This window comes from Scyliorhinus canicula, chromosome 11 (genome assembly GCF_902713615.1).
Source record: "Scyliorhinus canicula chromosome 11, sScyCan1.1, whole genome shotgun sequence".
NCBI lineage: Eukaryota > Metazoa > Chordata > Chondrichthyes > Carcharhiniformes > Scyliorhinidae > Scyliorhinus > Scyliorhinus canicula.
In genome coordinates, this window is record NC_052156.1 from 155,901,154 (window position 1) to 155,925,680 (window position 24,527).

The following is a 24,527-nucleotide window of genomic DNA, read 5'->3' on the forward strand; positions in this document are numbered from 1 at the left end:
TGCATCTCTCGATGAACGCAGCATCTCTGGTCTGCTCAGTTTGGTAGTTGACTACTTCGACTGTAGAGATAGTTGCTTCTGTGCGGCAGCGCATGCATCGCAGTTCACCGCCCCATTATCTGGATGAGGTAGGGCCATGGGTGTGGTGTCTGTTCAACCACTTGTCCACCAGGGAGCTTGGTCTCGGGTCCAAACTGGCTCTCTCACTGAAGGTGTGTTTTGTGACACTTCTTCCGATGATAAGTCCACAAGGTGCTGAACAGTTTTGGATTGGAGTTGACTGAGAGTTTAGCGCCGAATGCCATTGCTCTTCATCAGCAATGATTTCACAGTACGCACTCCTCTTTCAGTTTCACCAGTGACCTGAGTGAACTTTAGTAAGTTGAAAGTGTCACCAAATCAAGACAATACCATGAATATTTTAAAGTACTCATTGGAAAACTGCAATTCGTTGTCTGAGATGACAAGGTCTGAGCTTCCACGTGCCCAAATCTCTCCTCCAGCTATGTAATCAATGCTTCAGAAGTGCGATCTTACAGTTGATTGATTTCCATCCATCTTGTACAGAAGTCTCCAAGGATCAAGAACATTTTACCTCTCTGTTTGAAGGGTTCCACATCCCAAGATGCTCCCATAATCTTAACGGGAAGGAAGATGACATCAGTGGCCCACTTGACCCCTGACAACGAATGGCTCAAATAATACAGTTTTATATCATTTCTTCCAATGACTTCGAGAGACCTGCCCACCACAATGGGGTGCATCTACATTTTGTGATGCCCAAATACCATGGATACCATTGTTGCAGTAGCTTGAGTCTCAGAACTCTCCAAATGGCCACTCTTTCGGCATCGATGGCGAAATCATCAACGGCACTGAGGTGTCCTCTCAGTTCATAGGACTGTCTGAGAAAGGGATTGTGTGGCTTGTATGCTGGCCGTCCTTTAACACAGTACAGTCTGGCCTGAGTACACTCTTCATCAGGGGCAGGATTCTCCAACACCCCCCCCCCCCCCCCCCCCCCCCCGGCCTGGTCGGAGAATTGCCGGGGGGGCTGGGGCGGCTTGAATCCCGCCCTCGCTGGCTGCCGAATTCTCCGGCGCCGGAAATTTGGCGGGGGCGGGAATCGCGCCGCGCCGGTCAGCGGGCCTCCCCCGGCGATTCTCCGGCCTGCGATGGGCCGAAGTCCCACCCGTTCTATGCAGGTCCCGCCGGCGTAAATTGGAGTTGGTCCCCTACCGGCGGGACCTGGCGGCGCGGGCAGGCTCCGGGGTCCTGGGAGGGGGTGGGGGAGGGGCGCGGGGCAATCTGGCCCAGGGGGGTGTCCCCACGGTGGCCTGGCCCGCAATCGGAGCCCACCGATCCGCGGGCGGGCCTGTGCCGGGGTGGGGCACTCCATTCCTCCGCACCGGCTTTGTCATTCTCCGCGATGGCCGGCGTGAAGGTGAACCCCCCCCCCCCCCCCCGCGCATGCGCGGGGATGACATCAGCAGCCGCTGACGCTCCCGCGCATGCACGGACCCGCGCCGGCCGGCCGAGTCCCTTCGGCCCCGGGGCGCAAACCACTCCGCCGCTGGCCTAGCCCCTGAAGGTGTGGAGGTTTCCGCACCTTTGGGGCAGCCCGATGCTGGAGTGGTTCTCACCACCCCACTGCGCCATTTCTGCCAGCCCTGCCGATTCCCAGAGAATCCCACCCCTGATCTCTGTGCATCTCTGATTTGCTTCAGTCACCGTGTTGTTGTGGTAAACAGGAACATCCGGCTGTTCACGCTGGCCGGGATCTTCCGGAGTTCACGCCGGTCGGGATCTTCCGGAGTTCACGCCGGTCGGGATCTTCTGGTTGTTCACGCTGGCTGCATCCTCCTGTCCAGCTGACAGCGAACCTGCCCCATGGACATCCCGGCAACGTGGGGTGGATTCAATGGCAAATTCCATTGACATCGGCAGGGCCAGAAGATCTCGCCACCGCCCAAAGGCCGAGAAGCCTCCCGCCGTCGAGAAACACGGGGCGGCCACAAAGTCTTGCCCACCGTTGTTGTCGATGAAAAACGTACTACCTCTCACCATGGGTTACATCACCTTGTTCAGGAATTGCCACGGAGAAATGGGGCAAAGCACCCTGTATTCTGCTGTTTCCTTGGAACACCTTTGCAGCAAATCTCATTATCATCAGGCTGAACCGTGGAGGCAGCTTTGCTTTCAGAGGGCCACTCAGGGACATGCTCTGTCTCTATCTTAAAGTGGAGAGCAAAAACATAATCTGCACATTTTTCAAAAACCCATGTCGCAGCTAATGCTTCTTTCTTTGTCACTGCTGATCTCTGTCCAGTCTATCAGTGAACAGGATGTGTAATGAACGAGTCTGTGCCGTCCATCCGTCTGTATCTGAAAGGGGCACAGCTCCCAATCCTGTACAGGATGCACCTGCAGCAATGACAGTGGGTAGTTATGGGTCGTAGTGAGCTGAAATCTCAGGTGACAGCAGAATCTCTGTCTTTCTCTCAAGGCCTCTGTTGTGCATCCTCCCAGCACCGTGTATTGTCTCATCATAACAGCTGGCATGGTGACTCATTGATGACAGCTAGGTTGGACAAGAATTTGTGACTTGGTTTACCAAACCCGTTGTCTTGTTATGCTCGAGGTGTAGCATAAGCGGCTTCCTTGTGGTGCACTTGACAAAGGAAGGATCGGACGTGGAGATAACTTCAACACGTTTATTAAACTATATACACTTCTATTACTTGGGTTCGCCACTGCTGTTAATCCTTCTATAGCTACTCAGACTGACTAACCAGACTGCTACAATCCATGTGGTGGGAGTGATATCAAATCAACCCTGTGTCTCTGTACTCACTGACTGTCTCCACTGGAAAGAGGCAGATCATGTGTGTGGTGTCCATTATATATGGGTTGGTGTAATGCCCCCTGTGGTCGTGTCACCTCTGTGTGTATCGTGAAAGCCCATTGGTTGTGTCCTATCTAACTGTTCTATTGGATGAGTGTGTGTGTGTGTGTGTGTGATGTGTCTGGTGCTCCCTCTAGTGTCTAGCTAGTCTACAAGTATTTACATTAACCCCTTGTGTATTTACAGTGATGCACATCACCACACCGGTCAATCTCTGGAGCTCAGTCACTTTGCGAGTAACTGGAAACTCGATTGCTCTTGCCTTCTGTGGATCAGCTCCGACATTGGACCCATCCACAATATACCCAAGAAACCTGACAATCAGCTGTGAGAATTCACACTTTGTTATTGAGTGTAAGTCTTGTTTCTGTAGGCATTGCCGCCCAGCTCACACTCTCATGCCACATTCTGTGAGTGGATCCATGGGTCAGCACATCACCTGTTTGATCTGCAACCCCAGCCTGGCATCTGATGACCTACGACCCCATTATTTGGCACTGCCCTCGGAAAGATTTCTGGTGCTGATGTGATGCCGAAGGGTAAGATCGTGAAACAAAACCTCCCAAAATGGCATAAGGAGGGTTGTGAGCAACTTCATCAAGGAGTAGTTGCCCAAAAAACAGCAGTTGCATTTAGCTTTATGACTGAACTCTCCCAATTTTGCTGAACTCTCATCCACAGACGACATAAGGTTAACTTTGTGTCCAACTGCTTTGTTAATCTGGATAAGATCTATGCAACTCCTGATGGATCTGTTGGGTTTTGGCACTGGAACTATCCCCGAGAACCAGCTTGTTCATTCTGCCACTGGTGAAATAAACCTTCGCCTCAACATGGAGTCAATTTCCTTCTTTATCTTTGACGAGAGTGGATGGAGAGCTTTTTGTGTGTGTAAACAAACACACTGGCTTTGTTCCAGGATTCAGAGTGATGTATAATGCTGTCTTCAACTCCTTAGTTCTGTGAACAGCTGTGGAGATTCAGCTCTGCCATTTTTAAGTTGATCTTCTCGACTTTCCAGTTCCTGGACTCTGCAAACCAGGGGTACAGGCCCCCCGGCTTCAGCTCTGCTTCACGATCACGTATAAAGATGCAGTGATTTTACTCTCTAGTTTGTAAATTCGTATTTAGTTGTCCTTTAATCTACACCTCTTGGCCTGTGTTGTTTCTTTGCTTGATGGCCGAAGAGAACTGTTACTGTTCAGCATCGGAAACGACTGCCCTGATGTCTAACTCAAAATGTGCTTCCTTTCCCTTTACCAGGAAACCAGCACTCCAGTAACTTCTGCTTGGTTCCTGGATATCCCCAGGGAAAGGCATCTCATTATTGTTTCTATCTTCTATTTCATGGATCTTGCCACCTTTCCAAGGCTTCTCCTTTTGCTATTTTCTCTCTTATTTGTTCTTGGGATGTGGGCATCTCTGGCTGGGCCAGCATGTGTTGTCCATCCCTAGTTACCCTGAGTGGCTTGTTTGGCCATTTCAGAGCGGGGCAGTTAAGAGTTAACCGCATGGCAATGGATCTGGAGTCACATGTAGGCCAGAGTAAGGATGGCAGATTTCCTGCCTTCCCTGAAGGACATTAGCGAGCTAGGTGGGTTTTCATAACCATCATTAGACTTTCACTTCCAGATTTTTTTTTACTGAATTCAAATTTCGCCATCTGCCTTTGTGGGATTCGAACCCTGGACCTCAGAGCATCAGTCTGGGTCTCTGGATTACTAATCCAGTGACAATACCACTACGCCACTGCCTCCCCCTTTCTTGCTGTGACACAGAAAGAGTGTGTGTTGCCACAGTGACTTTGACTCCTTGGGGGCGGGTTGGCGAAAGGGTCAGTGGGGATCAGATTGATGCCAACATCATGGGTGATGCCAACATCACCCTGTTCCTGCTCGGGTGGATTCAGGACCTGCCCCTTGCCTTATCCATGGTGGAGACCGCAGTGCTGTGCCTCTGGGCAAGGAACCGTAGAAGACCCTGTGCTCTAGGATCACATAAACTAAATTTTGTATTTCACTGCACGAAACAAAGAGTAGAGATTTGAAATATCGAATTCCTCCTGTACGCTGTTTATTAATAAAATTATTATTTGCATTAAGCTAGCAGAAGTAGAAATGTATGTGAATAGGTTAGCAGGTGTGCTGAAAAGATAGTACAGCAGGCATTAAACCCAGTGATGTCAGCCCATTCACTCTTCAGACTGGAAGCTTAATTGTCTCAATATTAGAGCCTGGAGCACAGATGGAGACGAGGCTGTTTCGCCAGCCAAATATTCTGTGTGCAGTTGGCACTCTTGTGGATTCACCACAGTTTACTTAACCTCCTAATGGAACTGAGTGACAGGTGGACCTCTCCTGAAGAGAGGCCCCTGGAATCCGCCCTGCTCATCTTAAAGGCACCGTTCAAGCATTGCTGCGTGAATTCTTCTCAATCTCCCTCCAGCCCCTCTGCTATTTCTGGATTTCATGCTTCCCCGAGTGCCATTATTTTCTGGAGGTGGCTGCCGTGCACAGTGTAAGTGACGCCCTGAGCATCTGGAGGCCTGAAAACTCCCCCTTGTCGATGGGTTTACTGAATCTATGGGACGGGGTTCTGTGTCCCGCCAGCCCTGTTTTCCGGTGAGGCGAGCCCCCGGCGGCGCCGGATTCTCCGTTCCCGCAGCTGGCCAATGGGATTTCCCATTGTGGCCACCCCCACACCATCGGGAAACCTGCGGGTATGAGTGCATTGCTGGCAAAGTGCAGGATTCCGCCAATGGAGAATGCCACAAGCGATTTCTGGTTTTATTTACCCCGGTTCTTGAAGAATGAGATGCATGCCATCAATCGCCCCTGGACCTGGGGCATCCCGGTGATGGCAGCAAATCCTGCAGGCTGGCATCTTGGTGGGCCTGATCCAGGTCGAAGGTGATATAGTCTGATTCCCGGGCATACAGGGCATCCGTCACCTCTCGGATGCAACTGTGGGTGGAAAATTGGGATATGCCACACATGTCCCCGCTCGAGCCTTGGGATGAATGGGTGGCATAGAGGTTAAGGGCTGTTGTGACCTTTATAGCCACTGGGAATGGGTGTCCTCCTCCACGGGGTGCCATTACCACGATGACGTGGCACAAATGCCGCACTGTCTCCCTGTGGAGACTTAATCTTCTGCGGCATATGCTGTCGGTCAGCTTATGGAATGACCAACGATACCTGTACATCTTGAGCTGTTGCTGGCCTCCAGTTCTGGCCCCCTCCTCAGCCTGGTGGGTGGCGGGGCTTCAGGGTGTGTGGCAGCCCCCTGCACATGGGGTACTGCCTCTGCCTGCGGTGTCCCTGGCATCTGCCCACCTCGGCTGCCACAACCTCAGCGAGGGGCAGCCTCCATGGGATCCACGCCAGCACGCAAAGGTTTATCTGGAAAGAATCGGAGAAGGCGGGAGACTGCCAAACCATTAGGCCCTCCATCCTGGGACCCTCTAATCCCCCAAGCCTGCCCCACCCGTACCTTGCTCTGCACACTCACTCCTGGTCACATCAGGGGCCCCTAGACCCCAGACCTCTGCCAGCAACATACCTTCTGCTCATCCACACACTTACTCTTTGGCCGCGAGAGGAGCCTCAGTGGTGAAGCCCTGCTCTTTATTGTTTGATTGTTGGCAGCTGCCTCTATGGTGCTGATGCTCCCAGAGTTCAGGCACAGTGTTCAGGCATCAACGTTTGCTGGACATGCAATGCATTAATCATTCTCTGAGGCACGACAGCTATGCCTTTGAGGAGACACGAGAGTTGAGGAGCATGGAGTGCTATCACAACTAAAAAGGCAACTTCCTGATTTGAAATAGCCTTCAGCTGTGAAGCTGGAGGCTGCTCACAGTCAAAGGGGGTCAAATTCAATTTCAGGGCAGAAGCTGCAGCTGGTCTCTGTCCTGGAAGAGTTTGGTAGGACAGGCAGGCTGCAGCTGTGGTTACCCCCGTTATGGGTCTCCACAATATTTAAATATGGGTTGACGGTCTCTCAGTTGCAAATCTCCTCACCCCGCCACCCCCTGCCCAGGAGCGACCCCCGACCTGGAATGCTTCAGCCTTCCGATCAAGCCCAACCCCCCCATGAGTGGTCCTCCTTCTCCCTAGAGCACTGGGGCAGAAGCTTTGGTTCCCTAGGGCTGCATGTCGGAAACTGGAAATGGCTGCTCACTTCCTCAAACCCCCTCAGCAGCCATTGCGACAGCTTCACGTTTTTGCAAAGGAATACTAAACGACGCCTGCGCGACTTCTCACTGGGGAGCCAGGTAACTCCCCAGAGGCCATTGCGTTCAACTTGAAAGTCTTTAATTAGATTGAAAGGAATGCAAAATATTCTCATCATTTTTGGGCGAGATCCAGACCATTGGGGAAAGTGTTAGCATCAAAGAACCTGACAGCTGTTTTTGGGCGCTCCACTTACCACACACTCACTGAAGCCACAAAGTTGGCTCACAGAAGACCTGCCGCCTGAGTTCGGGAGTCCGAGGTCGATCTACATCTCCATGCCAGTGCGGAGAGGAGGGACACACTCTTCCCCAGGGTGTCAAGCTCAATCTCCAAATCAGCAACAGGGAGGTGGTGGCAGAGGCAGCCAACGTTGCCAACCTCAACAGGCGGAGACAGAGGGTGATCCTGAGGGGTGGGGATCACTGGTTAGGCCTCTGCCCTGAGACGGGCAGGGAACCAGGGAGGTTTCCAAAGGCCGTGGTGCAGGTGTCCTCTGGTTGGGGTGAGCCCTGCTGATCATCTGCTTCCTCTGCAATGGGGCAGCACTTCTGAGGAGTCTCAACACCTGGTGGGTCACTGTTTGAGCTTGGCCACGGCCGTCCCCTTGACAATACAGCTGGGGTATGAAGGTGACCAGAGGGGCAGCCTGAACTGACCGCCAAACGGCCAGAGTACTCTGAGCATTTCAAGGAGACAAGGAGCTCCCAGCAGCGTGAGCAGCCTGGAGCCAATAGTAGCAGCAGAGGGGTGCGTATAAAAGACATACTACAGCAATGGCAGTCTAAGCCAGGCCACCCCAAACCAAGTCCATGGCCTTGGCACCAAGCTGCGCCCATTACGGCCCATTACGGCCCCCAGTCTGGGCAGCCACCCCCAGCAAGCCGGACAATGTTTGAGGCTTTTTAAGTGTTTTGTTCGCCTCTCGCTCCCCCTCCGCAGCCGTAGTGCCCAGGGCCAACTGTTGCACCAACTCATGCCCGCAAGACCGCCACGCAGAGGGGTTGTGCATCGTGGCAGGGTGGACAACGGCCAGGAATACTACGTGAGTCACTCACCTCCTGGATCCCCCCCCCCAAAGCATGTCCACCATCTACAAGACACAAGTCAGGAGTGTAATGAAATACTCTACAGTTGAGTGGGCAGCACGGTAGCATAGTGGTTAGCATTGTCGCTTCACAGCGCCAGGGACCCAGGTTCGATTCCCGGTTTGGGTCACTGTCTGTGCGGAGTCTGCACGTTCTCCCCGTGTCTGCGTGGGTTTCCTCCGGGTGCTCCGGTTTCCTCCCACAGTCCAAAGATGTGCAGGTTTGGTGGATTGGCCACGATAAATTTCCCTTAGAGTCCAAAAAGGTTAGGTGGAGTTACTGGGTTACGGGGATCGGGTGGAAGTGAGGGCTTAAGTGGGTCGGTGCAGACTCGATGGGCCAAATGGCCTCCTTCTGCACTGTATCTTCTATGAGTGCAGCTCCAACAACACTCAAGAAGTTCGACACCACCCAGGACAAAGCAGCCCGCTTGATTGCTCCCCCTTTCACAAACATTCAAACCCTCCACCACCGACAAACAGTGGCAGCCGTGTGAACCATCCACAAGCTGCACTGCAGTAACTTGCCAAATTTCCTTAGTCAGCACCTTCCAAACCCACAACCACTGCCATCTAGAAGGATAAGGGCAGCAGAAACCTGGGAACCCCACCATCTGGAGTTCCCCTCCAAGCCACTCACCACCCCGACTTGGAAATATATCACCGTTCCTTCACTGTCGCTGGGGCAATGTCCTGGAACTCCCTCCCTAACAGCACAGGAGGTGCTGCAGCGGTTCAAGAAGGCAGCTCACCTCCCCCTTCTGAAAGGCAATCAGGGATGGGCAATAAATGCTGACGTAAACAGCAACACCCACGTCCCTGAGATGAATGTTTAAAAAATACTGGGCTGGATTCTCCTTTTGGGACACTAAGTCCCCACGACAGCGTGAAAATGGTGATGTTTTAAGGCAGGAAAACGGCGCAAAATGGCCACCGATTCCCTGCTCCGCGGGGGGGGGGGGGGGGGGGGGGGGGGGGGGGGGGGGGGAGGTGGCTAGCAGGGAGGAGGCGTAGAGCTCCCAGCTCCAGCTGCCGATACGGCCCTGAACATCGGCAGGTCCGTGGCCGTGCCTGCGCATGGCGGACTCAGCCCACGGATGGATCGCAAAAATAGTCCTCCCTTCGGCCACTCAGGAGACCCAGACTGCCCATCCAAAGTGCCCCCCAGCCCCGAATGAACTCCCCCACCCGCTGCCTGTGGATGGGCCCTTTCCCGACTGTGGAGGCGCTGGACTGAGTCTGCAGCCGCAACTCTGAGTTCACGACGGGTGAGACCGGAAGTGTCCCACGCCGTGTCGGGGACGGAGCATCGCGGGGCGGGTCTCAGGCAATGGCCTGAGCCCATGGATAAGTACAGTCAGAAGTCTGACAACACCAGGTTAAAGGGGACATGGATAAGGGGGCAGAGCACCGTGAAAACGGCGATGCCCCCGATTTGGGCATCGTCGGGAAGTCTCGATTTCGGCATCGGGAATTGGAGAATCCAGCCCACTGTGTCCAAGCCGCTAATGATATTGAAATCCATGCCAACGACAGTTTCGCATAGGTCCACCGGCATAGAGAGCAAAGGTCAATATCGCCGTCAGCGAGCGACCGGAGCTGGGGGGGGGCACTAAACATATTTTTTCCGTTTTGTGCGATTTTGCATCCGATCATGATTCTCGCTTCCCACGTCGCGAAGTGGTGAATCCAGCCAAGTAGCTCTCTCGCTGCCTGACCCACTGAACGCTTTCAGTGTTGTCTCAAAAAATAATTAATTGCTTGTGAAGTGCCATGGAATGTCCTGAGGCAATGAGAGACGCTGATTGAAGCAAATTAGCCTTATATTTGTTCTTCCGGGGAAAAAAGCGATCCAGTTTCAATGTTGTCCTGTTAAGCTTTGTAGTTTGAACAAAGTTTGCTGAGGTGTGTTATTAATCTGTAGTTGATTGGGGATTCAATCTTGGCTTTTAATTGCTGCTATTTTCAGCGCTAACAAAATATAAATGAGCAGCAAAATTAAACTGTGCAGCCGAGCGGGGGAAGGGGAATATATGATGCTAAGCAGGCCAGTTTCAGCCCTCACATCAATCATCAAAGACCACTGCCCAGCAAACTCCCTGGGCAGGATTTTACCTCAGGGTTCAACGTCAGGGTCCTGACTGGACACTTGCCGGCAGCAAGACTGGCTCAGTAAATATTGTCGAGCCCGACACCCATCGGTAATAATAATAATAATCTTTATTATTGTCACATGAAGGCTTACATTAACGCTGTAATGAAGTTACTGTGAAAATCCCCTCGTCGCCACATTCTAACGCCTGTTCGGGTACACAGAGGGGGAATTCAGAATGTTCAAATTACCTAACAGCATGTCTTTCGGGATATATGGGAGGAAACCGGAGCACCCGGAGGAAACCCACGCAGACACGGGGAGAACGTGCAGACTCCACACAGACAGTGACCCAAGCAGGAATCAAACCTGGGACCCTGGCTCTGTGAAGCAACAATGCTAACCGCTGTGCTACCATGCCATCTTGTCACCCAGGTAAGGATATCAGTGGGATGTAGATGATGTGGGCCCAATCCATGAGCCAGCAGCTCTGATGCTTGGTAGCCCCACCGGGAGAGGAGGGTGTTGCTGAAGCTGGGGGATCCAGAGGGTGCCTACATTTTGAGGCACTCTGGACAGGTTAGTCAGGCCCCTCCAGATGACTTATTCGGGCTGGCAGGGTGGGGGTTCGGGTGGGGAATGTCTTAAGGCTCCAGCTCCAATAGGCCACTGAACATAGGCCACCTCTGTGAAGTGGGGAACCTCTTCACAGGGGTGCAGGGGCTGCTCCACCGCCCGCAAAGTGCCATTGGCCTGGGTACATCACCCTTTGAACTTTTAATTATTCAAAATGGCTGCCACCGCGGTTCAACAAGCGGCCAGTCCACATCCCATCCTGGTGCTGGGACACCACCCAGCGGTGGGAAAGTATTAGGGGTGGGGTGCAGGGGGATTTGGCAATCCTCCCTCCCTGCCTAGCCGCTTCCCAGCCTGCCTTCCGAATGGTTCATTCACGTGCTTGGTCAGTAGGAATAATGCACAATAGGGGCAGCATGGTGATACAGTGGTTTAGCACTGCGGCCTCACGGCGCCGAGGTCCCAGGTTTGATCCCGGCTCTGGGTCACTGTCCGTGTGGAGTTTGTACATTCTCCCCGTGTTTGTGTGGGTTTCGCCCCCACAACCCAAAGATGTGCAGAGTAGGTGGATTGGCCACGCTAAATTGCCCCTTAATTGGAAAAAATGAATTGGGTACTCTAAAATTTTTTTAAAAGGAATAATGCACAATTGAACCTCTAGTTCTTGACCAGTTTAAATATTTAATACTAAACAAATGTCTGGTTCAAAAAACTGTGAGAAATATATCAGAAAACTACTATCTATAATAAATTATCCGAAAGCTACTGCAAGTATGACTGTCCACGAACACGACTATCTTCAGACACTTCGAAGTGTAGAGTCACGTGGTAGTCCTCTGCTGCCACCTGCTGTTTGGAGGTCATAGACATTATTAGTTACATGATTGCTTATGCATATCATCGTACCGAGGACTGGAAAAATCCTGCCCCACGATTCAAACTGCTAACAGTGGGAAGAAAATATGAGAGGGTGAAATTTTCTCGGATATCAGAAAAGGCTGATGACGGGCAGGAAAAGTGGGGCTGAGGCCTCCAAAGGCAATGGCACCGCCATATGGTGCGGGACTTTGAAGAGAAGGAAGGCACCTTGTTTAATTGGCGGGCAACCTCTGATTCGCTCAGCCGGCAATCAACCTCGCGATCCGATGATCGAAAGGTCAATTTTATAAGTTGCCCCAATGTACAGCGAGCGCACTGGGACACAATCCTCACCCAAATGTACCCGCAGCAGCAAATCACCCCCCCCCCCCCCACCCACCCCAACATTACCCTGGCAACAAACACCCTGGCATTACCTTGACTTGGAGATGCTCTGGGAATACGCTTTGCTGAGGACACGCCTTGGAGACCAGTCGCGCTTTGTGCTATTCTGACATCACACCTCCCAGGGTACATTACTTGACGCGGGAATGATTCCAGGGCCTGATAATGAGATGCTAATTTATTACAATGAGGTTCCCAACCTCGGAGGGCGGAGAGCATGGGAATTGGCCCTTTGGGCCTTCTCGCGATATCTCCCGCCCTCATCACCAAATCTGCCTCAAACGAGAGGGAGTCTTTTAAAGAAAAGGTCTAAATTCTCCGTCAGGCAGTGGGGGTATCATTGAGAGAGCTGGGGGCCGAGGCCCTAATTTTCCATCCGTTTGGGTGAGTTAGTTGGAGGGACTGGGAGCCTGTGGTTTTCTGACAGGTGCTCAGCGGCAGCAGTCCATTCTCTGGATGGGCATTCACTGCCAAGACAGGCAGGGTGAGTACATATCGTACAGACACGGGGTAGAGGACAAGGAGCTTGATGCCCTGTTCCATTCTCCAGCCTGTGCTAAATTAATTGGTTACGCCGTGTTGTTCACCTCCTGAGCAAGGAGGATGTGGGTTCAAGCCTCACCGCAGAGGTTTGAGTGTAACATTAAGTGCGGTACTGAGGGAGAGCTGTGCCTTGAAAATGAAAATCGCTTATTGTCACAAGTAGGCTTCACATGAATTTATAGTGGAAAGCCCCTAGTCACCACAGTCTGGCGCCTGTTCGGGGAGGCCCAGATTTGAGGGAGCAAAGTGCTCTTTTTCCCTCAGTTATCATGCTTTAATTCTTCTGAGAAATTAAGAAACAACACGCAAATCTTCCAACTACAATTTAGTTTGTATCACAACAACAGGGGTTCTTCTTTTTTGAGTGTACCTTGTTTACAACAGGGGCTGGTTTAGCACAGTGGGCTAAACAGCTGGCTTGTAATGCAGAACAAGGCCAGCAGCGCGGGTTCAATTCCCGTACCGGCCTCCCTGAGCAGGTGCCGGAATGTGGCGACTAGGGGCTTTTCACAGTAACGTCCTTCGCAAGAGACGTTAGACCGAAGCCTCGGCTGCCATCTCAAGGCGATGGAAATGATTGCCTGGCACAATGGGGAAAAAAAAGGTTCTTTTGGTCAACCTTCATCCCTCAAACAGCATCACTCAAATCGGTAGTCTGGGCATTACCAGCTTGTGGGGCTGTGAAGTGCACAATGTGTCCACTGCTCACCTCTACATTACAACAGTGACTTCAACAATGGACTGTGGTGCACTTTAAGTCCTGAGACTGAGGTGCTATACAAATGTAGGTTTTTTTTTGTTGCCACTGAGACAACAATGGGACTGTTGCAACTCTACTAAATTGACCATCCAAGTGCATCTGGCAGATTCATATAAAGACACAGTCCGTCATTCTAATGAGCAGGAAAGGTATTGACTGCGTTACTTGGCGATCTACTTATTCATTATTTTGCAGAGACTCGCTTATCTTTTTGCTTCATTTAATTGGACACTGGGATAGAATCTTCAGAGCAGAAGATAGAGAATGTTTGTTTACTCCCAGATGAGATGCAAATTGTTTTAATTATTTTAAAAGTAATTATAAATGTAATTGTAGCATGAACTTAATTATGGTCTTGAGCACGGCTAGACACATAAAGCATGGTTAATGTGAAGAACCTGCCTTCACAGTATTAATGCAAATCAATTCTGGTTTATCCCATTTAAATGCATGGTGGGTGAGTATTTTTAAATGTGGTTCTGGAAGCAGAGGCTCATGCTGGGAAAAGGGTTGACAGATACCAGGAGCTTTCAGCTGTGTCAAACAATTGTGCTCTTGGTGGGCTATTTGACAACGTGGAACCTCATTGAATGCCAAACCTGCACTTTTCCCCCAGGAATCACTTCATGGACACTCGGGATTCATATCCTGCCGAACTTCCTCTTGCAAAGCGGAGTGTAGCAGTCTCAATATTACCTTGAAGTGAAACAAATTCAGATGTATCGCGCCCACAGCCCTTCTGCACTGTAAATTCTATGATTCAGCCATTCTGATGAGTATTTCTCAGTACCATTCCATGCAAAAGATTTACCTGCTGCATTCACCTCTGCTTTCAAATATATTCCTCTATTAAAGGATAAGGTCCAAGTCAAACCCAATGCCTCAGGTCTTCCGGTCTCTGACGGTCAGAAACAGGATGTACCCCAGAAGATGGTGGCACGGTAGCACAGTGGTTAGGACTATTGCTGCACAGCGCCAGGGTCCCCGGTTCGGTTCCTGGCTTGGGTCACTGTCTGTGTGGACTCTGTGCATTCTCAACGTGTCTCCGTGGGTTTCCTCCGGGTGCTCCGGTTCCCTCCCACAAGTCCCGAAAGACGTGCTGTTAGGTGATTTGGACATTCTGAATTCTCCCTCTGTGTACCCGAACAGGCGCCGGAGTGTGGCGACTAGGGGATTTTCACAGTAACTTCATTGCAGTGTTAATGCAAGCCCACGTGTGACAATAATAAAGATTATTATTATTATTATTGGTCACCCCCCAACTGAAGGACTCTGCAGGAAGTGAGCGGGAAGTTTTAACTTCCAATGCCAATTCCTCTGCTCCCTGGGACGTTCTGAAAAAGTCTCCAGCCCTGAGTTAGAGTCAAAGAGTTTGAAGGATTCAGACAAAAAAAACAGGTCTACCTCTTGGATATCTATACAACTGACCCCACCCACCCGACATCCCACTGAACTCTTCTGTCCTGACCATCTGACTCGCCCCGGCTCTCCGACTCCTCCCATGATCCTCTGACTAGCCCCCACCCACCCCCAACCCTCAGTTGGCCCCTGACCCTTTAACCCTGTGGCCACTAACTTCCTCTCAACCCGTCAACTCCCCCCCGACCCTCTGACTCTCCCCAACCTGGGTTACGGGGATAGGGTGGATGCGTGGGCTTGGGTAGGGTGCTCTTTCCAAGGGCCAGTGCAGACTCGATGGGCCAAATGGCCTCTTTCTACACTGTAAGTTCTATGATTCTATAACCCTCTGACTCCTCCCCGACCCAGCATGACCCGATCTCACCACCATGCCACCTATCTCGCTGCCAGCCTATCCACCTTGCCATTTGCAAACCTACTAACTCTGCCACCCCATCAGCCCTGCCACCCTACCCAACTGGCTCTCCACCCACTCTGCCATGCACCATCCTACTCAACTGGTACCCTGCCCACCCTACAATCCTGCCACCCTACCAAACTTAAACATTTGATGCACTATCAATTACGCAAAGACGAGAGTAGGATGTAATCGAGGCTTTATTACACAGAGATGTGTGGCCTCCTACAGCAGCTGACGAAATGGCTGCTGTACGGGGAGCACACGCACTTATACTCCGCCTACTGGGCGGAGCCAGCAGGCAGGGATCTACCCCCCCTACCTGTAGTACAGGGGCCTTACTGTAAAGCACCTATATCGACATCCTATATATACAATATATACATCAGTGGTGACTACCGCATTCACCCCCTGTTAAAAATGAGTCCGGCGGGGGTGGTGGAGAACTATATAAGAAAATTGTGTTTTAAAAGTACAGATAATATTACAAATTCAAGCGGTCCAGTGCCTTGATCAGCATCGAGAGCGACGTAGTGCTGGCGCCGACTCCGGCGGTGGCTTGGTCTTTGGTGACTCCGGGAGCGTGTCGAAATCCTCTTCATCACCGGGTGTGGGCAAGGGAAGGACGGATTGTCCCGGATCGGGTGCTGCGGTGGGGTGCACCGGGGGAAGAGAGGGTGACGCCGGGTCTTGGGGGGGGTGATGTGTGGAACCAGCTGGTGCCAGGTCCCTGAGGGAGACTGTGTCTTGGCGGCCGTCGGGGTACGCTACGTAAGCGTACTGTGGGTTGGCGTGGAGTAGCTGTACCATCTCAACCAAGCCTTGTGGAGTCAAACGTGTCTATGGAGGAGAATGGGTCCTGGAACTACCAGCCATGTCGGGAGCGAAACCCCGGAGGTGGACTTCCTGGGAAAGGCAAAGAGACGTTCATGGGGGGTTTCATTAGTCGCGGTGCACAGGAACGACCGAATGGAGTGAAGTGTGTCGGGGAGGACCTATTGCCAGCGGGAGGCCGGAAGATTTCTGGACCGTAGGGCCAGCTGGGCGGCCCTCCAGACCGTCCCGTTCTCCCTCTCCACCTGCCCGTTTCCCCTGGGTTTGTAGCTGGTTGTCCTGCTCGAGGCAATGGCCCTGTTGAGCAGGAATTGACACAGCTCATCGCTCATGAATGAGGATCCCCGGTCGCTGTGGATGTAGGCGGGGAAACCAAACAGAGTGAAGATGGTGTTGAGGGCTTTGATGACGGTGGAAGATGTCATGTCGGGGCCTGGGACGGCGAAGGGGAATCGGGAGTATTCATCGACCACTCTGAGGAAGTACATGTTGCAGTCGGTGGAGGGGAGGGGCCCATTGAAGTCCACGCTGAAACGTTCAAAGTGGCGAAGGCCTTCACCAGGCATGCATGGTCTGGCCGGTAGAAGTGCAGTTTACACTCCGCGCAGACCTGGCAGTCTCTGGTGATCACCCTGACTCCCTCGATGGAGTAGGGCAGGTTGCAGGCCTTGATGAAATGGTAAAACCTGGTGACCCCGGGTGACAGAGGTTGTCGTGCAGGGTCCGGAATCGGTCCACTTGTGCGCTGGCACATGTACCTCGGGATAGGGCATCGGGGGACTCGTTGAGCTTACCGGGGCGATACAAAATCACATAGTTGTAGGTGGAGAGCTCGATCCTCCACCTCAAGATTTTATCGTTTTTGATCTTGCCCCGCTGTGTGTTGTTAAACATGAAGGCAACCGACCGTTGGTCAGTGAGGAGAGTGAATCTCCTGCCGGCCAGGTAATGCCTCCAATGCCGCACAGCTTCTACGATGGCTTGGGCCTCTTTTTCGACAGAGGAGTGCCGAATTTCAGAGGCATGGAAGGTGCGGGAAAAGAATGCCATGGGCCTGCCTGCCTGGTTGAGGGTGGTGGCCAGAGCGATGTCTGATGCATCGTCTCCACTTGGAATGGTAATGTCTCGTCAACCGCGTGCATCGCAGCCTTGGCGTTGTCGGCCTTGATACGGTTGAAGGCCTGGGGAGTCTTGGCCGTCAGAGGAAAAACAGTGGATTGGATGAATGGGCGGGCCTTGTCCGCATAGTTTGGGACCCACTGGTCATAATATGAAAAGAACCCCAGGCACTGTTTGAGGGCTATGGGGCAGTGGGTGAGGGGATGTTCTATGAGGGGGCGCATGCGATCGGGGTCGGGCCCCAGAACTCCGTTCTGGACCACATAGCCGAGGATGGCTAAGCGGGTCGTGCTGAACATTTACTTCTCCTTGTTATACGTGAGGTTGAGGAGATTGGCGGTGTGGAGAAATTTGGCAAGGTTGGCGTCATGGTCCTGCTGATCGTGGCCGCAGATGGTGACATTGTCCAGGTACGGGAAGGTGGCCCGCAGTCCGTACTGGTCAACCATTCGGTCCATTTCCCGTTGGAAGACCGAGACCCCGTTGGTGACGCCGAAGGGAACCCTAAGAAAGTGGTAATGGTGGCCTCTGCTTCGAACGCAGTGTATGGGTGGGCAGCCTTGCGGATGGGGAACTGGTGGTAGGCAGGTTTCAGGTCCACTGTCGAGAAGACCCGGTACTGCGCAATCTGATTGACCATATGAGATATGCGAGGGAGGGGGTACGCGTCGAGCTGCGTGTACTGATTGATGGTCTGACTGTAGTCAACGACCATCCTGTTTTTCTCCCCAGTTTTGACCACTACCACTTGGGCTCTCCAGGGGCTGTTGCTGGCTTCGATGATGCCTTCCCGAAGCAGCCGCTGGACTTCAGACCTGGTGAAGGTCCTGTCCTGGGTGCTGTACCGTCTGCTCCTGGTGGCGACGGGTTTGCAATCTGGGGTTAGGTTTGCAAAAAGGGAAGGTGGATCAACCTTAAGGGTCACGGGGCCGCACACAGTAAGGGGTGGTAGGAGCCCGCCAAATTTCAGGGTTAGGCTCTGGAGGTTGCACTGGAAGTCCAGGCCGAGTAGCAAGGCAGCGCAGAGGTTGGGGAGGACGTAGGGCTGGAAGTCGCTGAACTCTATGCCCTGGATAGTGAGCGTGGCTATGCAGTACCCCCCCGGATTGCCACGGAGTGGGACCCGGAGGCCAGGAAAATTCTCTGGTTAGCGAGGTGTACCGCGAGGGAGCAGCACCTTACCGTTTCGGGGTGAATGAAGCTCTCAGTGCTCCCGGAGTCCAGCAGGCAGGAGATCTCATGTCGGTTGACTTTCAATTTAGTTGAAGCAGTCGCGAGGTTGTGTGTTAGACACTGGTCAATCGTGACCGAGGCGAGGCGCCGCTGGTCATCGGCGGTTGCAGGCGATGAGCGGCCCGATGAGGTGTCCGACGGGCAGGGTCCTGAGTCGGGTAAGATGGCGGCGCCCACGAGCCGCACGTGTCATAGGGGAGGCAAGATGGAGGCGCCCTGAGCCGGCACGTGTCGTGAGGAAGGCAAGATGGCGGCGCCCGTTGGTCTTGGGAGGAACAAGGTGGCGGCGCCCACGAACCGCCCGTGTTGCGAGTCGAGCAAGATGGCGGCGTCCATGGCTGCACGTGGTCCGAGGAGGGGAAGAAGGCGGCGCCCACTGGCCGCACGTAGGGGGTGCCGGGACAATAGCGGCGATTGAGTGGGCCTGGAACACTGCAGCAAAATGTCCCTTCTTGCCACAAGCCTTGCAGAGGGCGCTCCGCGCCGGGCCGCGCTGTTGGGGGTGTTTTGACTGCCCACAGAAGTAGCATTTGGGACCCCCGGGGCTGGTTGGCTGCCGCGCGGCACAGGCGCGGGGTTGGCTGAGGGCAGTCGCTGATGGGGTCCACGATGGGGCGGCCGTCTGCGGAGTCCATGATGCACAGGGGGGGTGGACCGTGCGGTCGGGGGCATAGGCCTGAATGTTGCGTAATGCGACCGTAAGTGAGAGCGCTAGTTTTTGGCCACCACGAGGTCGAGCGTGGCCCCCTCTGAGAGGCGCTGGCGGATGTAAGAAATGTGTCTCTCATTAGCAAATTCGAGTGTTCTGTGGCCGAGACGGCCTGACAGTCACAGTCTCTAACTCGGGCGAGCATGGCGCGCCAGAAATCTTCCACCGACTCACCGGGAAGTAGCTGCCGTGTGGAGAGGAGATGTCTGGCGTAGATTTTGGTAGTCCGCTGAGCGTAGTTTTCCTTCAGTAGCGCCATGGCCTCCGCGTAGGTCGGCGCGTCCTGGACAAGTGGAAAGACGTTGGAGCTCAGCCGCGTGTAAAGGATCTGGAGCTTCTGGAATTGTGTCTGGCGCAGACCCAATGTACACTTCAAAACAGTCTAGCCAATGTTCAAAGTCGTTTTTGCCGCTGTCTGCTTGAGGATGCAGCTGCAAGCGATCCGGCTTGATGCGGAGGTCCATCTCTGAAAAACTCAGTGTAATAAATTGATGCCCTATCAATTACGCAAAGACGAGAGTAGGATGTAATCGAGGCTTTATTACACTGAGATGTGTGGCACCTACAGCAGATGACAAAATGGCTGCTGTACGGGGAGCACACATATTTATACTCTGCCTACTGGGTGGAGCCAGCAAGCAAGGATCTACCCCCGTACCTGTAGTACAGGGGCCTTACCGTAAAGCACCTATATTAACATCCTATATATACAATACATACATCAGTGGTGACTACCACACCATTCACATCTCTAAAACTCATTCACTAACGTACTGAAAAGGTTTTTAAATGTTCCAAAGTCTTTCAGTGCGTTAGTGAATGAAAACTTACCAGAAAATGGCAGCTAATGCCGTTAAAAGGGACGAGGCTTAGCTTCCCCCAATGATAGAACAGTACAGCACAGAACAGGCCCTTCGGCCCTCGATGTTGTGCCGAGCAATGATCACCCTACTTAAACCCACGTAACCCGTATACCCGTAACCCAACAATCCCCCCATTAACCTTACACTACGGGCAATTTAGCATGGCCAATCCACCTAATCCGCACATCTTTGGACTGTGGGAGGAAACCGGAGCACCCGGAGGAAACCCACGCACACACAGGGAGGACGTGCAGACTCCACACAGACAGTGACCCAGCCGGGAATCGAACCTGGGACCCTGGAGCTGTGAAGCATTGATGCTAACCACCATGCTACCGTGAGGCCCCAGTGATGTGTGGAAGGAGTCCAAGAAGAGGTGCACGCCGCATTTCTGAAGAGGCCATTTTGAATACTTGCCTTTATCAACCGAGGCATGGAATATAAGAGCAGGGAGGTTATGATGAAGCTGTATAAAACGCACATTAAGCCACAGTGAAGAGTACGTGTGAAGTTCTGGTCACCACACTATTGGAAGGATAAGGTTTCACTAGAGAGTGTGCAGAGGAGATTCACCCGCATGTTGTCTAGGTTGAAGCATTTCAGCGAGGAAGAGAGGCTGATTAGGTTGGCGTTGTTTTCCTCAGAACAGAGAAGGCCGAGGGGGGACCTGATCCAGGTATACAAAATTATGAGGGACATAGATCGGGTAGGTAGAAAGAAACCTTTCCCCTTGGTAGAGAGGCCAATAACCAGAGGGCATTGATTCAAGGTAACGGGGCAGTAGATTTGGAGGGGATTTCTGGAACCTTTTTGCCCAGAAGGTGGTGGTATTCCAGGATTCACTGTCTTGATGGGTGGTAGAGGAGGGAACCCTCACAGCATTTAGATAAGTGCTTGAAACATGAGGGCAAACAAGCTACGGACCACGTGCTGGAAAGTAGGATTAGAATAGATAGGTGCTTAATGGCCGATGCAGGCACCGTTGGGCCCGAAGTGCTTCTTTCTGTGTGGTAAAACTCTATGAGACCCGGTTTGGAATTGCAGGCCAGAAATGCAGAGCTTGGTGCTATGAAAAGAAATAAGAGCAAAGTGGATATTCGACAGCGATTCCCATTCCTCTGAAGGTTTTGCCTATTATATTGTGAGACAGATACATGGACAGATATAGACAGACAAATATAAATCAATATATGGATACAGAGAGAGACAAAGAGATACATAAATTTTACAAGTAACAACTAGGCAGTGACAAGGGAAAATTGACGTTTGCTCGTTCCTGGTTCTGTTCCAGGAACAATGAAGATTATCGGGATGTCCACCAAGCTGATCATCCCGTTCTCTTGGATGTCCCATGCTGTGCTAAACAAAAAGAGGGGTGGGATTCAACAATTTCTCGAAACAGAAAAACAATTTAAGGCTTAAGTTTAACCCCACTTACCAATCTTTTCACCTTATTCCTCGCTGCACACAAATCCCCTTGCCTCTTAAACATTCTGTGAGGGGTAATTTATTGCTATCATGCTCCAGGTAGATTGCATTGCTTCCCAATAGCACATATTGGAGACTTCACCATTAATGTTTCCAGCTTTTATTTGGAATGGCTGAATTTCCAATATGCATTATGGGATGAGGTTCCCATCAGCTGTGAAAAGCGGGGAATTTGCCCCTAAACTGTCCACTTCAATGAGGTTTCCTGGAAGCATAAATGACAGGAGGAGCAGATATAATTAATGGAAATATATACTGTACTCGAGTGGGCCAGCCAATATGATTCATGACAGAGAATTCATTGTATTAAAGGGGACATTGTGTCCTTCCAGATTCCTCCCACTCCAGGGTGGCACTGCCATAAGACCATAAGACCATAGGAGCAGAATTAGGCCACTCGGCCCATCGAGTCTGTTCCGCCATTCAATCATGGCTGATATTTTCTCATCCCCGTTCTCCTGCCTTCTCCCAGGATGGCAGTGCCAACTAGCTAGGTGCCAGGGGAACAGCCAAGGTACAATCCTGCCCTGTCCCCGATCACCCAGCGTTCTGGACGGAGTGAGTCAGGTGACTTGCGATCGGCCCAGCACCTGGCACATAGCCCGTCGTGTCAATTCACCGGTTTCGCCCGGATGTGGAAATGAATCTCGCCCTGCATCTCTGCACTGTGTACAGTTTTGGTTTGCTTAATTAAGGAAGGACAGGGCTTGACAGGGTAGATGGTGACCCTCACGGGGGGAGTCTAGACCCAGGGGGACATTCTTTCAAAAAAAAAGGCGGGGTCGCCTGTTTAAAGTGGAGATAAGGAGAAATTTCCCCTCCCAGAGGCTTGTGAATCGCTGGGCGTCAGAGATCAGTGGCGGCTGAGTCATTGCATATATTCAAGATTGAGGGGCGCGATTCTCCCCAACGGCCGCCGCGACGAAAGGCTGTGACGAAAACGGCCGTGTTTTACGGCCGCCTCCGCCCCCCCGACCGGGAACCGATTCTGGTCCCCGGTCGGGGCTAGCATCCCGCGGCCGTGAACTCCGGCATCGCGGGCTTAACGAATTTCGTTAAGCCCGCTAGCCAGAGTTAGCAACGGCTGACGCGTCAGATGACGTCAGCCGCGCATGCGCGGATTGGACGACTCCAACCCGCGTATGCGCGGATGACGTCATCACGCATATGCGTGAAACCCGCGCATGCACGGGTCGGTATGCCCCTCAGCCGCCCCGCGAATGGATACAGCGGGGCGGCGGAAGGATAAAGAGTGCGCGGGGTAAGTACTCGCTGCCCGCGATCGGTGGGCACCGAGGGCACCCTTGGCACGGCCGTGGTACTGCCGTGCCAATCGGTGCCATGGTTCCCCAGATCGGGACTTTACGGCCGTTTTTACTAATGGTCAGACCAGGTGTGATTTACGTTCATAAAAACGGCCGTAAAGGCCTTGGAAATCGGCCCATCGGCCAGCTGAGAATCGCTGCTCGCCGTAAAAAAACGGCGAGCAGCGATTCGTGTCGGGAGGCGGCCGTGGGGGGGGGGAGAATAGCGGCAGGGCGTCGGACCAGCGTGGCCGTAAAAATTTACGCCGCCCGCTATTCTCCGCCCCGTCGTGAGTGCGGAGAATTCCGCCCGAGATTCTTGGATTAAGTGGGAGTCAAGGTTATGGGGAGCAGGCAAGAAAGTGGAGTTGAGGCCAAAATCAAATCAGCCATGATCTTATTGAATAGTGGAACAGGCTTGAGATGCACAGTGGCCTCGTCCTGCTCCTAATTCATATGTTCTAACGATATGTGACTCCAATTCCGGCCTTTTGCGCATCCCTTCTTTTAATTACTCCGCTGGTACTGGCCTTACTGGCACCTGCCCAGGCCCTTAGCTCTGGAGTTACCTCCCTCAAGCTCTCCAACTATTTATCTCGCTCCCTTCCTCCAAAACATTCCTTCAAACAAACCTCGTTGACCGAACCTTTGGTCACGTGACCTAATATATCCAATTTTGTTTGATAATGCTCCTGTGATACACCTTTGGACATTGTATGCTCTTAAAGGTGTTACGTAAATGCAGGTGGTTTGTTAAAAATTGTTAAATACACCTCTGCAATTCACCTCACTCTCAGCATTTTTTTGGGAAGAAATCAGAAGGGGATATTGCTACAAACAGCCTGAGTCTGTCTTCCCGGGCTCAAGTGCGCTATTGCACTGCCGGCTTTAGAGTACAAGTCTCAAATCTTCAAGTCGAGCCTTGACATAAAGTATATTTCAGCAGCTGCTTGACTGAGTAAAGCAAAAGTGACGTATTAATGTCACATTTACCCCTCAAGCTGTGAAACAGGATCAATGCCAGTAATTAAAGTGCCCTGTTGTGAGCTATGAGTTGACATAGCCACTTGTATCGTGGTTAATAGACCATGGAACATATGTGAGTTATACATTCACTGGGTCTGCTCAGGAACTGTGGGCTTCATTCTAGCTGAATGTCTGCAGAGCGTCAAGACCACAGAAAGGAGTGGAATGAATCAGAAATGGGACCTTTGATTCTTATTCTCAATGATGCCTGTGAACATTGCGCTAATTTAGATTTTTTTTCAATTTCAAAGAAGGCAATTCATTTTTGAGAACATCCTCCCTTATCCAGAGATTCAAGGGGGAAGGGACGAAGGGCCAGATTTTGCCACGGAGGCAGAAAGCTCATGTCAGGAAATCTCCTTTGCCATCTCCAAGGAATGGCCCTCAACGCTCAGTGGAGGTCGTGCAGGGGCGTGATTGAGTCTGGTCTGCTGCCTCCAGCCAATTCAAAGGTGGCTATGTAGGGGGTGCGTGCTGAGTTGGTTAGAAAGCCTCAGTTCCCTGATCTACTGACCAGTTTAGACCTATAGAACATCACAGCGCAGTACAGGCCCTTCAGCCCTCAATTTTGCGCCAACCTGTGAAACCACTCTAAAGCCCATCTACACTATTCCCTGATCATCCATATGTCTATCGAATGACCATTTGAATGCCCTTAGTGTTGGTGAGTCCAC